Here is a 15,703-nt window from a genome sequence, read left to right as displayed (position 1 = left end):
CACAGAAAATCAGTTGAATCTACCTGCTTGAATTGTAAATTTTTGTATAGACCGCATTTTATATAGAATACATTATATATCGTAGGACTCCCCGCGCAGAAGAAGAAAGAATCGAACATCAAATGTCAGGTGAAAAAGGCACAATTCGAAAGGCGAAATGCCGACATTCGCTGCGTAATTATGGATTAAACGTAAATCTAGTTTAAGCGGTAATTAGTGCGTGTGTTTCACTCTAGTTTAATTTATACCAACAGCAGCTAAAAGGAAATAATTGATAGTTTAACAACAACCACAAATCGGGGTGCAAGTGTGCGTATGAATGCCAGCGAGTGTGTGTGCGAGTGTGACTGTGTAATTATTTAATAACAATAAACACAAAATCAAATTTATAAAGCCCGAAAAACATAAGAAACAAAACATGAAGATGTGCTAGCATTTAATTAATTAGTTTTAATCTAGAAAATGGCAGAAGAAAAACAAAACAAAACAAACAAAAATCACAGAACAAAGCCTAGCGACTCCCCTTTCCCTTTTAATTTTTAGTAATTAATGTAATTTTTAAATCAAATCAAAACAAAAGAGAAAAAAAAAAACAACAAAAACAGCGAGAAAAACTCAATAAAAAATAAAGAAAATTTAAATATAAAAGCGGCTACTGTCTGTGTGTGTGTGGAGGCTGTCGAGGGCCACTTTCAGGGACATTGGCTGTGGTTTCGCCAGGACTCCGCGCGGGGGGTAAAAGGATAAGGGAAAGGACTGGTGTGTGTCTGCGGCACATTAATGCATTACACTTGAAAAAGTTAAGTGGCAGTGGCGGAAGGAAGCTGGAAAATCTGTTCCATTAATCATGAAAGAACGCAACAGGATATGCCTGACGACGACGACAGGCTTTTACAGGCGCAATGAATGGTTCCATTATGTCCTCGAAGCGACATCGTTTCACTGAGTGAGAAAAAGTGGAGGAAAACACTGATTTACTCGCCTCGAATTCGACTGTTCTGCGAGCGAGTGTCTCATTTGCAGCCAATTAATTAGCTGGAAATGAAACAGAGAAATGAGAAACCCCCTCTCGAGGCATTCGAATGTCAATCACCGCAGGGATTCTAGATTTAAGGCTGAAGATTCACTCAGGTTGTGTCCAGGCTTCTGCTTAAAGGACCGGAGCTCCTCAAACCTCATTAAATCAACACCTTTTCGCCCAAAGAGAAGACAATGGCCAGTGCTGGAATGCCAGCCTGCGGAGAATTTTGCATTTGTGAGCGCAGCGAGGAGCGCTCTTTTTTGCGATTTCAATTTAAAATTTCAGCGAACCCAGAGTCCTCGCTGGCTCGCTGCTCTCAATGGCTTCTAATTGAGAGGGGCCATCGAAGGTGCGCAGCTAGGACTGTACTTAGCGTGTTTACATAAATTAGCAGCAGGACAAGTCGAACCCGAAGGCAAGGGTCCAAGGAGTCGCAGTCACAAGTCAGAGCCAAAAGCCCGGCCAGACTCGGAGTCACAAAGTCTGAGGAATTTCCTTGTAAAAATGACGCATACCAAACTTAGACACAACGGGGACATCCAACGTTGTTGCTGCTGTCATTCGTATTCGTTGGCCCGCGTTCCGAAACTCAACAAGGTTTTGTGTCAACGCCAACTCCCAGCCACCAGCCACCAGCTACCAGATTCAGAATCAAAAGCAGATTCAGCCTCCGACTCGGATTCGAGACGACACTGGGAAAAATATAAAGTTTATAAATAAAATAGGACTTTTTAGAGGTAAAAAGGAAATAAACTTGGAGGTAGATACTTGGGAATTATAAGAACTACATTAAGAAAATATGGTTTAGAAAGAGAGAATCTTTAAATTTTTTGGTATTCGTTATCCCTCGATTCTTGGCAAGATTTTCTCTAGGTTCACCTGGCAGTCAACGACGAAATTGGTATTGGTGCATCCATGAGTCCCGGCCAAATACTCGTACAATAAATAACGCAGCCAGGCAGGAGCTGCTGGAAAATAAAAAAGAGCAGAACTGCAGCCGCAGTTGAAGTTATTTGTGAAATTCATCCGTCAAAGTCGCGGCCGGTCCTGGGATCCTCATCCGCAGCTCCAGCTCCAGCTTCGGGCTCAGCCCAAAGCCCAAGTCCAAGCCAAAAACTCAAGGCAAAGGCAGAGACATAAGGCAAAAGGCAAAAGCCCAGTCGCAGACATTGGGTCTTTGGCGTAAAACTTGAAAAGCGTTCCTTTCATGGCTTTGGCCCATTGTTTTGAACTCGGGCTACTGGTCATGCATAGCTCCCCCTGCTGTTCCTCCTCCACCGCCTCCCTCTGGAGGAGAGCTGCATTCCTGCGCACCGTCCGCTCGGAATGATGAACGATGTGTCGCTGATGACCTGATCAAAGTGGAGCATCTGCACGCATATCGATTGCAGAGCAACTCCAGAGCGCTCCTTGGTCCGCCAGGGGACATCGCAGCGTCGCGTCGCAGGACGCTCTCGTCGCTGGCCAGGCAATGTTTTCGGGGACATGACATTTTTTGTCGTACCGTTTGCTAAAATAACTTTGTTAAGATTTTTGCAACTGGCTTTGGGGACCATTCTGGCTTCCAGCGAGCAGCCAGCAGCTCCCGGAGAGCGAAAAGGGACGACAAATTTGATGTGGCAGGGGGCTCAAGGGTCGGTGGGTTCCCGTCCCTTGAATTGCATTTCCAATGAGCCACATAAATCTCTTGGCAGCGACCCGGGCCGAGGAGTAGCAGTAGTAGTCGTGCTGTCGCTGTCGCTGACCGATTTTATGACAAATGTATTTTATGAACTGTCAAAATAGGTGTTGAAAATGAATTAATTTTTCGCCAGCTCTCCGCCAACTCCGACTGACATTCGGCGGCAACATCAGACCGTTGCCGTAATGCGTGTAAGGTCGCCTGACATTTGTAACGGAGCCGGAGTTGGCTTGTGTAACGAGACCCGGTCCAGTCTGGAGGGGATTGGTAGGGGGGGGAAGCCTCATTTCAGCTGCGCCTGCGCTGAGCTCGGCTCTATGAACACAGAAAGCCAAATGCCGAAATGCCGAAATCCGAAACTGGCAATTACGGCCGGGCTTCAGCTTCAGCTATAGCTCCGTGCTCTCTCTCTCTGTCTCTGTCTCTATCGCGGCACATAAATCCGCTAATTTAATCAGTTGGAGGGGGCGTGGCACGTGAGGCACGTGACAAGCGGCGTTTGATCTGGCCAACTCGGCGGAAGCGGCAGGGGAAGAGAAACGCAGCTGCCTCGAGGAGAGCAGGGGTGTTGGATAAAACTATATAGGAAGGGTAGGAGGCAAGGACACCTCCCCTAATGCAGATCTAATTGCTCAGATTTCTGTTGCCTATATTCTGGCATATGATATATATCTATGTCAGAGGACATACCAACCAAGATCTTTTCCGAATTAAATGCACATTTATTAAGGCCATAAAAAATCGTTTCCTTTACCACTCTTTTTACACCAACATTTTATATTATAATCATATTTCAACACATTTTTTCCCCAAGCTTTCACTTCCCCCGCTGCCCTCGAACATCACCCCAATCTCTGGTAATTCAGAATTTTTATTGCGACACATTTTTAAAGCCAAGTGCTGCTGGCCACTGCAACTGGCCAAATGTTTATTCTATGAAAACTAATCTTTTATTTATAGAGCTGACATTAGGAGAGGGAGAGGATTGAGGGCTACACGGCATATGATTACCGCTGAGCCGAGTGATCGCATGACGTTCCATAAATACATAAATAAATCTTAAGGAGCTCGGCCCAAGAGCAACCAGTTGCGGTCTTTCCCAAGCTTCCAGGCCGGGCCAGAAGTCAGGGCGTGAAACGCGTTTTCTGTCCTCATGTTTAATGCGAGAGCTGCTCCGATCGATCGGATCAAGAGCAGGCCAGTTCGAATGTGTTGGCCGCGACACCTAACACAGGTTTGAGTTCCAGCTTGCGCAGCTTCCAGCTCCCAACTCCCAACTCCCAGCTGAAACTTATGCCTGGACTCTGGGGACCCTGTGTAGCATACGCAATAAACACATTAACGTGTTATTTAGTTGTCAACATGGTCAGGAAGCTGCCTCAGCTGGGCTTTGATTCCACCGCCTGGTTAGCGGGAGAAAGGCCACAATGGGGACTTTGACTTCCCATCGGATCTGCCTTGCTAAATTGACTAAATCTCGGAGTCAGCCCGCATGGAAATGCCTGGAATTCTCGCCAATTGTGGGTGACTCTGTTCCCGCAGAGTCCATTCAGCTGGAGACAAAAGGAGTTGGATTAGAGATGACAGAACTTTATAATATATATTATTATAGTAGCATTGAAATGGTAAATACTTTTGATTAATATTTCTGTTAAAATACTAAGTTATATTAGCCTTCAAATATATATACAGATATTAACGATATTTCAACGATTCCTAAGTACTTCAATCTGCAAGATTTTCGATCCTCTCAGATATATGTACATCCCTAATTTAAAGTTTGAAACAACTACAAGAGAGGGTTGAAGCACGCATAAGCGAAAACAATGCCACGTCTGGCTGGTGGACTGGTGAAGCACCCTGGTTCCCCAAGTTCCCAAGCTCTGGAAAGTGCCGCATCATCCCAGAGCCGCCTTGAGATCGGTCGAGTTCCCTCTGAGCTGCGGGGGGATATGTCATAAATTGATTGACCCAAGTGCCGGTGCCGGTCCAGAATCCAGCAACCAGCGAGGGAGGAAGGTGTGGGTATAGAGAGCTGTGGGCTCGAATTGTCTCCGTCTCAGAAAACTGATTTATGATTATTTCGCAGACAATTAAGACAAATAAAACGCAGCAACAAGCCAAATTCAATTAAATCCATTAACGGGGAGAGCGAGTGGGGACCTCTGGGCCTCCCCACAAAGATTCCCGGGCTCTGGGAGAAAGAAAACGTTCCATGGGGGTTCCAGTTTCAGTTCCAGCATTATTGTTATTATTAATCCCGCCGACTAACCGCAGCGACAAAAGGGAACAGCTTGACCTCTGGAGGTCAATTAAATTGACTCGATTTGCGGACAACTGCCGAGCGGCGCTGAAACAATTCGATTACCACAAGGGGTACACACAGCCAGAACAACAATAACCACTGAGGAAGGCATTCGTCGCTGTGGAGAGTGTTTGGGCTAATCAAGATGTGGCTCATGCAAACAACTTGAACCTAAGGTCACATGAACACTCACACTCGGAGCACTCGGTCCGGGCAGAGCTTATTGGGTTGACAAATCAAAGTGTTTGGATATCGTCGAGCTCAGGGGTTGACTCTCTGCGTTGGGCAATCAATGAATGAGCTTCAACCACTTTATTAGGCAATGAAACTGGGGAGAGAGAGGGGGATAACAATGAAGAATATTATGAAAATCATGGAAAACTTTTTAATTTAAAAAACACTAGAAAATAACACTGTAAGTTAAGCTACATGCAATAAAAATGTGTGTTAATCCTTTTGCGTTCTAAATATATTCATTTTCCTGCCGCTTCTTGCTTAAAACGTATTAATAGATTGACCCATTAAATCGTTTTATATAATAACCTTTAAACCAGTTGCCTCCCCTTCTCTGATTAACCCGTGAAATTTAGAATCTGCCGAGTTAAGTGGCAAACCATTGGCTTTGATATCCCTCATTAAATTGCAATGCCTAACCGCACTCGCACTATCGATGACACTCCATTTCCCAAATGACCTGCGACCTGCCATCACCCCTCCCCAGCCATGGGTTGACCACAAAAGTTTGTGCAAACAATAATGAGCAAAGGCATCATCTACTATCCCCTCTCCCCCGGACATACACACAGGAAGGAAATAACGTTTGCCATGTAATGTGGATGGATGATGTGTTTGAAATGAAAAACTTTTTGCATTTTCCACAAAGAAAAATAGCAAACTGAAAAGGCTGAAAGCGAGTGAATTAAACTACGTGATATCATTAAAAATGCAGTAACAAACAACAAACAGGCGGCGGCAGTAAATAAAAAGGTGTCGCCGCCTGTCAATCACTCGGAGCGGGAGATGAGGATGAGCCCTCGAATGCAGCCTCCGAAGAGGATGAGGCTGCTCTCGGCTGAGAGGTGTGAGCCCTGTGAGTGTGCCCCCCTGCTGGCAGGAGCACTAAACACAGATCCGATAATACAAATGCATCTGGATTTGGGTATTTGGTACTGAGTGCAGCCGACCACGCCCACTTGAGCAGCGTCTTTTGTTTGGCCCCGGCCATGTGCACTTTTTGCGGATTATCGATGTCGCACTTTCAGGTTCGTAATAGATCAATTTTCAATCAATATGCAATATGCAGGGAAGCAGCGGGAAGCCAGCACTCTCGAGGGTTACGAGGAGAGAGCACCTTTCCCTATAGGAAACCCTCAAGCTGCAATCTCCCACAGAGACAGTGGCCGTGAGAGAGAGACGAATGCAACCGTCTAATTGCAGTTGGAAGAAGCTGCGGCGGCCAGAAATCGATTAGGAGGGTCAGAAGGAGAGCGGCAGCTAGTATCTCAAGCTGGAGCTGGAGCTGGAGCAGAACCTGTCCCAGTCAAGCCCATTCAGCTGTTGCCGCTGTTGTTGCCGTTGTTTTATTATTATTGCCACTATCTATTGATGGGGATCGGGCGATCCGACGGGGCAACCTGTTGCTGCGATCGCTCGCATTTTGTAATTTAATGCTCGGCTTCTGGTTAATTGCCACTTTCATTGTTCAGCGGCACACACACACTGGGAGCCGGGGCATTTCATTGATTCAGCGCAGATTAACCCGCCGGTGGCCCCCAACAGATTCCCGATCCGATGTGTGAATGGGTTTTGAGCTTTGGCTCAGTTTTGATTAATTTCACCTGAACTGCTCGCTGGCCCCATGGCTTGGCCACGCTGATGTGGGTCTAGCTGTTGCTCTTTGGGGATCTGTGACAGTCGGAGGAGCTCTAATCGAATTCTCCGCGCTTGCCCCTAACTTCCAGGAAATATTAATAGGATTTTTTTATGATTTCAACCAAAAGCTGTGAAGCTGTGAAGATTCTATAATGAAAAGTATGAAATTCAAAGGGAAACGAATCGCATTTATAAACTTGTGTGGGTTTCTTTCAGAAGCAAGGTCAGTTTTGACTTTAATTCTAATGAAATATAGTATCAAATATCTTAAATATAACAATTTTAGAAAGAAGGAATTACTAGGTAGCTTGTCATGGGACCTAGAAGCTTGCTAAATAGTAGATATAGTATAAGTAATCTTATGAAATATATAGTCTCCAAGTGTTTTTATTCCTCCGACTTTAAAGTCTTCCATAAACCAACTGGTTTCCTGGTGACTCTGATTTCCAACTGTATCCATATCCTGCAGCTGCCTGCATCCGTTAGGTGCCTCCGCCAGATGCCAGAGGAGTTCCAGCAACAGTAAACTCCAGGATGGCCCAGCAATTGTAAGCAACACCCCGGGGCGAGAGTGGGTTTTGTCAAATGCTGGCAGTTGATCGAGATCGAGGGAGGATGGGATGGGGTTCGAGCTCAGTCCCGGCAAGGGGTAACCAGTAACCAGCAACCAGCAACCAGCAAGCACCCTTGAGTAAGCGGCCCTTGAGAGGGCGCAACAAATGTGGCAGTGGCGCGTTCACAAGTTCAAGGCTTTGTTTCCACGCCGACTTCCGGGTGACAATTCAAATTGGATTCTCAAGACGGAATCGTGCACCACAGAGCCCGACTGCCGCTGCTGCTGGGCGGAACTCGCCACTCGCCTGCTGCTAGTCCGGCGGCTACTCCTCTCCAGAAATCCGCTCACCTTTCGCTGGCCTGGCTGCCTTTATTGTGTAATCCAAAACGCGCCGGAAATCAGTTCAGCTCAGCAGCAGCAAAAAAATGTATATATATATATAAAACTGGAGAAGAAAGCGGCTACGAAATTGTATTTTTGGTCCACGCCCATTCGAGCGTTTCTTGAACAACAAAAAGAAAGAAAGGAAAAAAACTGAGCCCGGGCGGATAAAACAATTGCATAAAAAACAGCACTGAGAAGGTGCAGCCTCTCGCAGGAGAGGAAAATGTGTGTGTATCTGCAAGATACATGCGCAGTAAGTAACCCTAGAAGCCGAGGACCCTTTGTTCCAGCTACCCGCCTCCCTGCTCCCTCCGCATCCCTCTGCATCCCTCTATATCCTGTGATGAACTGATGGATTTCTGCTGTCTCCTGTCGCATGTAGTATTTATTTTTAGCTGGGTTTTTGCATCTCAATACGCAGCAATTGTTGGCTTTGTTCGCCGCTCTGTTGCCGCTGTGTCGGATCAGTCAATTACGCAATTAGAGCGGGATTCCTCCTGGTGGCTGGTCACAACTCTTCTCACCTTCCCCGATCTCTCTGCTCCGCTCCGATCCCCCCTGCCCCTAGATGGAGGCATTTCACTTTCAAGGTCACCAGACAGTCTATAATTTGCCTTTTTTGTGTGTGTCCCGTTCACCCATTTCGGCAAACATTAAATTATCGTGTTGGCTCGCCTTTTGTTGCTGTGTCTTGTTTTTATTTTTTGGCCAATTTGCAATTATGTTGTTGCTGTTGCATGGCGTATATTATTATTATTATTACTTTTTAGCAGGGCGATCGAACTTGGAACACATCGAAGAGCTGAAGAGTTGAAGACCCGAAGACCTGAAGAGGCCCCTAAAAGTGATTGACTTCTGATTGACTTGTTGAAATGCGGAACAGGTTAACCGGGCCTCATTTTTGTCTCAGGGATTCATGTTCCATTACTAAGCGGTTACCGGAGAAGACCTTAACCTTGTAATTAGCCAACACCCAGCACTTGTCGGTCAATTTCTATTGCAATTAGCCTTGAACATTGGGCCAACTTGGCAACGGCTAAATTGTGTAATATATCTACCATTATTCAGTGCTTGAAATAGGTCGAGTTTTAAGTATCAGCTTAAGCTTTTTATCATGTAATAACAGGTGCTAAAATGTAGGTGCTTTACTTGTTTTAAAAACAAGTCGTAGGCACATTACAGAAGATACCTTAAGGCTTGTTTGGGACTTGTAAAGAAATTGGGTTATTTTACAAATTTAATTACAAATGAATATCATAAGAGATACTGCTACTTATGTATACTTTATGTATACTTCTAAAAAATTATTTATTTTTCAAGAATAGGAAATTGTTTACCCCAAAAACTAGAGTAATTTTTCCTTTTGCATTCGCTACGCACTGCAGAATAGACTTTGAGAAACTCTTAAATTCTCTTAAAATGCGGGAAAGCCGTTTGCATCTCTCGCTCGGCAGCTCTTGTGGCGCCCAAATCGAAATCAAGTCACGTATTTGATTAAACATGGCGACCGGCCATGTTAGACGCTGCAAATTTGCTGCTGGCCAGGCTAACGAGGCGCGGCGACAATTGCAGGAGCCGGTGGTGCTGCTCCCAGAGCGGAGACTCTGCCGTCACCTCTGCACATCCACATCCGCCTCAAAAGCGGATCGCAGTCGGTGACGGACTTGGAGTCGGAGTTGGAGTCGGAGTCGGAGCTGACGAGAAGACCATCAATGGCCTAATTGCACTTATTATGGCCACGACGGACTCACTGGGGCTAAGAAGTCATTACGAAATTTCTCATCACACTTTCAATGGCGGCACCAGCTCCAACTCCAGCCCAAGTTGCTCGATTTATAAATTGAAATTTGAAAATTAATTGAAAATTTCATGGCAGCTAATTTGAAATAGTTTCAGAGAGCCTGAGAGCCTCGAAATTAGCTTTAATAATCACTATCTTTTCTGGGAGCTTTGCGTAGGCTGCAGCGAGAGACTACCAGTTGGTAGCTTAGATTATCCATTGTATTCTTTTTTAAGACTTTGTTGCCGCCAACTGCACTGGAAAAAAGGGGTAGTGGGGAATTGGGAAAATTAAAAATGTATAAAAGAAATGTTTTAACGAGAGAAACATTTACCTAGCTACAAAAATTTAATATAAGTATTACGTATAAGAAGTCTCTCTATACTATTCTCTTAATTCTTCCCCCAAAAGACATTTGTTTTTAAAGAATATACTTTAATTAAGTCTTTATAAAAGCGGCATTAAAATATAAACAGCTTCTAAGAATTTTCTATAAAACTATCGTCAGAAAAGATGCCTCCAGATTTTCTGAGCGAATCTCACAAGTTAATAAAGATACAAATTTGTAACGAATTTAGAGGTAATATCTGTGATGTTTAAATTTAGAAAATAATATCTAGCTTTAGGAAGTAATTCCAACTCCATTTTCCCAAAAAACCTGCAGTGTTTGACTTTAAATTCAAACTTTTTCGTGGAAATTCGGCTTTCTGCTTTCTTATAAGCTTAAGCGACATATAATATAGTTAATCGAACGATTTGTTAGCCCCAAAATTATCTTTATAAATCACAATCTTTTAGAGGAGTTTTGCGTAGGCCTCAGCCGCTTAGCAACTCAGCAACTCGGCAGCTCAGCAACTCGGCACCTCGCTGCAGCTTATATACAGTGTATATAATTTGCGAGACTTTGTTGCACTTAGAGCTCTGCGACTCCCCGGGATCAGCTACACCCTTCCTCCGCACCAAGAAGTGGGGGGTTTTTCCATGCATTTCAACCGCAAAGTCAGCCAAAGTTGCCTTTCAGTCTTGCCCCTCTCTCTCGGTGGCTGGATTTCGGCTGTTGGCTTGGGTGGCTTTGGCCATAAAGGCAACACCAGAAAAAAAAAGCATTATAGCCACAAGCGTTCGCGTCGGCCATAATGCGAGCGTGGCTGTGGAAGTTGAATGCGAATGCGAATGCGTTACGTGCCTACATATGTAACTCGACAGGCACACACACGCTTTCTGCACGCAACATCAGCAACATGGCGTCGCCACAGCACACACACACTCACACTCACACTCACCTGAGCCAAAGAGAGACAGAGAGAGAGAGTGAGAGGTAGAAAGAGGAGGATGCAATGCTTTCATCGGAATTTCGTTGCCTGCATTTTTTTCGTTTGCGGCATCTTCTTTGCCTCTTTTTTTGCATCTTTTCCAATGTTTTTTTGCGGTTTAACGTTTTGTAAGCTCTCAACATTGTTTTATATTTATTTTTTGCTTGCTTAACTAATGCAAATGTTTTTTATATTAAGCTGAAATTCCTAGAGAGTGTGCTGACGCATATTAAGTATACGCAGAGAGCACATCAAATATACGGCGGCCATTTATGAAATTAAACTTAAAACTTGAAGCAATTGAGTTATTTTTATTCAAAGAAACTAAGCTATAACCATACTTTTAAGCTTAATTGGTTTACATAATCAGAGAATTGAGCATTAAGGAACTCTAGATGCCTTGGGGGTACCTCCAATCCCATCTATGCTTTAACCCCAATCGCAGGTGTGTAATGTCTGCTTTAAGAAGTCAAAATTATAGGAATTTTCCACCTATCCCGGAATATCGTATAATCAACCCGTTATTCTCTTATCTGCCATTCGCCAGAGACCGACCATACATGACCCAACTATTAGGCCAACTATCGCCTGGTGGCCATCAGTTAGTACCTGCCTCCTCCTCCTCCCACTTCCACAACCAACTCTGGCCAAGTTGGCGACGATGAGCGTTTGGATGATGCAGTGACAGCCGCTCTCTCGGATTCAAATTCAGCTTCAGCTTTGGTGACTCTGATTCCGATTCCGATTCTGACGACGGAATGCCATGTTAGATGGCAGCAAACATGCCGCTCGATGGCAGGCCAACTTAATTGCATATTTGCATAGGCGCACAGCAGAAAAACACACGAAATGCAGCCCGGCACACACACTACACACTGCACACCGCACACACACTCCCGGTGTAAGTAGAACACGACAGCAAAAAAAAAGGCAGCGACGCTCGGGCGCCTGCCTCTTACGGAATGGCAGATTTCGAGGGTGTGGCTGCATCAGGGAGCGGGAGCGGGAGCGGGAGAAGGTGGAGCACAAAAGTGGGGAAACCAATTTGCATGCAGCACCAGTACCCAGCACCCAGCACCCAGCTCTCCATCACCAGAGCCAAAAGCCAGAGAAACTGCAGCGAAACTGCAGCGCAAAACCAAGGAAATATGCCACCTATTTGTGCTCTTTTTTTTTGTTGTTGCTCAGCTCAGCTCTCTTCACTTCTTGTTGGAAAACCAATACCAATCCAATTTGGCCCAAACCAGCCACATATCCGACCATCAATCCGGACCTCTGCATCTATCAATGCATCGGACAAGGCAGCAGCAGCAACAGAAAAAGCAAAAGCATTCGCCAATCCATTCATTTCCATAGAAATGTGCGAAGATTATATGTTTCGTCAAACGCGAAATTGCGCACGAATATGCCGGGGCCACCGACTGCACCCCCTCCAGGTTCTTTCCTGAGGAGGAGGAGGAGGAGGAGTATGAGGAGGGGGCTGGAGCTCCCCCTCCTTGGTGTCATGGTTGCTGGTCGGTGGTGCCCGAGTTTGTTGTTTTTCTTACTTGCCTCCTCTTGGTTTGGCGGCGAGGCTGCACTCGTTTGGCTGCCATTGTTGTAGTGTTCGCAGCCGAAAACGGGGCGTATGAGTGCTATTTCTGCATCTGCAGCATCTGCATCTTCCCCTGATGGCATTCCATTTAGGTTCTTTTTTGGGTTTGGCCGGAATCATTTCTAATGGGGGGTTGAGGTGTCTATAGGAAGGCTAGTGTAGTTCTTAACTTCTGGTAAAAATCTTATAATTATTAAAAATTTATTAAAAGACTTGAAATGTATCTAAAAGATTAAAATTTTTGCAAAAAAAATATAAATTATATACTTGAGAAAGTTTAAACAATATTCTAAGTATTTCTAGATTTTTACGAGATGGATTTAAGGTATCTTAGGCGGTTTTCTAATATTTTAAAAGGTATATTGTTATAAGAAACCAATTAAGAAATAAGAACTTACCATCTGGCAAAAGTTACAATACCTTCCTTAGGTAATTTTCCCAATCCTTAGCCTAGACTCGAGGCATCCGAAAATGCGAAATCGATTTACCTGGCAGTCTGTTATTACTTTGAAATATTAAAACGGATAATTCATAACCAATCCGGATGGTACAAAACGAATTAGAGTGGACAAGTCACATGGGGCCCTTGTTGTTAATATTTTATGCCAATTTATTTTTCAAATTGCCAAGAAACAGACACACACTCACAGCAGAGTGCAAAAAATGCTCATATTACCTGGTAACTGCTTTTCTCCTGGGCATCGCACTTTGCATACCTTCGAAGCCGGTGTCTTCCATGAACTGTGCTCCTCTTCGCCTCCCCAGGTGCTCCTCCCACAGTGCCATGTGCGATGATTGTTCCCTTTTGGATGTTACGACCTTTCTCGTCACTTTGTTTTCAAATGCTTTCCCCTTTCTCCTACTCCTGTGAGAGGTCCAACCCATTGTTTCTCTCTAGTTTTTTGCCCGTCGTCTCTGGGGCCTTAGTTATGGGTTTCGCCGCTGCTCTTCTTTCCTTTTTTTTTAGAGTAACAATTATTCCCTAACTGCACTTTAGCAGCACAAAATGTCAGGCCCACTGAATGTTCATTATAAAATTCCATCGCCAGTTTCTTCGTCGTCGTCGCTTTTCCCCAGCTCACAAAACGAAGAAAATACTTTAGTAACGTTCGATATGTGCCGCCACGGAGGGATGCATGGCAGGTATGTACATATGTATATGGGATGTACGATGTGTATGTTTGCACATACAGAACGTATGCAAAGAATAGAAAAATTTATGACTGTGGCGAGGGCATTACGTGTCTGTCAAACATTTCCGCCAGAGCCACAGCCAGAGCCAGAGGTTCCCTGCTCCATGATGTTCGCCATCACGAAATACGAACCAAATACAACAGCAAAAGCGTATTACAACGAGAGGGAAGGTTGAATTATAGAAGACGAACTTTAAATGCTCTGGCTTTAGTTACATCATCTAAAAAAATATATATATATTCGTATTCTAGGGACTTGAGATCAATATTAGTTTCAAATAAATATAACTAAGCCAATAATGCATCAAATTCAATTCGGAAAGCTGTTCTCAGTTAGTTTTTATAAGGTTAATAAATCTGCTTACTGCATTATACTTTTTTTTAATTTAAAAATTTTAAGAATTTTTCACAATTTTAACGATGTAACCCCTTATAAAATTTTGAAAAAATGTCAAAAATTATTTTTCTTTGTAAAATAGCTAGAAAGATTCGCCTTTGAATGCTGATCAAGAATATATATGGTTTATAAGGTCGGAAATGACTCCTTCAGTGCGTTACTAACTGCTGACTGAAATTATGATACTTGCAAGGGTATAAAAATAATGAAAATTAAAAACAATTTATTTTTCAGCTTTTCATTCTTTAAAAATCACCATTTATCGACTTAAAGAAAACCTCGTTTTACATAGCTCCCAAATATATATACACTTTATAGAATCATATAAAATACATTTCAAATCCATTAAAAAAGTAATAGTACCCTCTGGAAGGACATTAAAAAGCACAAAATGTACAAAAATGAACAAAAAGTTAAAACGAGTACAAAAAGTTCTTATCTCGGACGCGAGAGGCGCGCACACACAAGAAAAAGGAGTGCAAAAACTTCCAACCCAGGGCCAAAACCCAAAAACCTGGTCAAAAGGGGGTGTGCCGGGCTTCAGGGGGTTAACACAGTGGAGAGGGGGGAGGGGAGGGTGCGGGAGTGACGTTAACCCACCATGGCCGCCATCATCACAGCCCCGCACGAAGCACATTCGCGACTCACGTCCAATGCGCACACCGCGTTTTGATTCGTTTCGCTTTTTGCATGACTTGAGATCGTAAAATTCATATTTTTCCTTTGTGTTGTAGCTTTTCTCTCGTTTTTTTATTATTATTTTGTTGCCTTTGTTTTTGTTTGGCTTTTGTTGGCTGCGTATGAGAGGCGAGCCAGCGCTGGTCATAATATTTAACTCTGCCCCTCGCCTCACCCGGGGTTGCTTTTCATTAGGTCCTCTCCATAGCTCCGCCATGTTGCCTGGCTGCCTGCCTGAGTCGCAGGAGCTGGAGCTGGACGTGGCGGCGGGGACATCCACCATCTTGGCTCGCCTCATTTGGTTCGTTATTGCTCATTTCTTTCCCCGGCCCCGCCTGACCGCCTGCCAGATTAATGGCCGCGATAAGGTCGCCGGCTGGTAGGTAGGTGTAGCCCTGGCCCAAGTCCAGACGCCAAAAGGCATCCAAGTTCCAGCTCAATATGGTAGCCCGCATAAGCCGAGCAGTGGGCTTTCCCTTCATCGCCTTGGAATGCGCACCGAAAGCCAAAGGGCACTGGCACTGGCATCGGGCTCCTCCGACCATGGAATGCTTATCTGCCAGCGGAGATCTCCAGCCAATACCGCCCATCTTTTATGACTCACAGTTTAAGAGGAGCCAAAATTCAGGCAGTGAGGAATGCTCACTCTGGCCAAGATCAAACTCGTGGATTTTCTTAACTTGGTAACTTCAGAACTTCCAAAAAACATTGACAAATAGTTGCTATAAATATTTTTGTGAACCCGAGCAAGGTCTTCGGCCACATGTCTTCGGCACCTTGAGAAAAATCCGCACACTTGACCCACTCTGTGGGATCCATGCGTCATGGCAGGTGACCCTGATCCTTGTTTGCACAGCTGGAGCAGCCGTGCCTTTTGAGTTCCCGGTGATAAAAGCAGCAGACTCAAGAGCTGGCCAACTTAGTTAATC

Source organism: Drosophila kikkawai, chromosome 2R (genome assembly GCF_030179895.1).
Source record: "Drosophila kikkawai strain 14028-0561.14 chromosome 2R, DkikHiC1v2, whole genome shotgun sequence".
In the NCBI taxonomy this organism is placed as follows: Eukaryota; Metazoa; Arthropoda; class Insecta; order Diptera; family Drosophilidae; genus Drosophila; species Drosophila kikkawai.
This window is presented reverse-complemented; position numbering follows the sequence as displayed.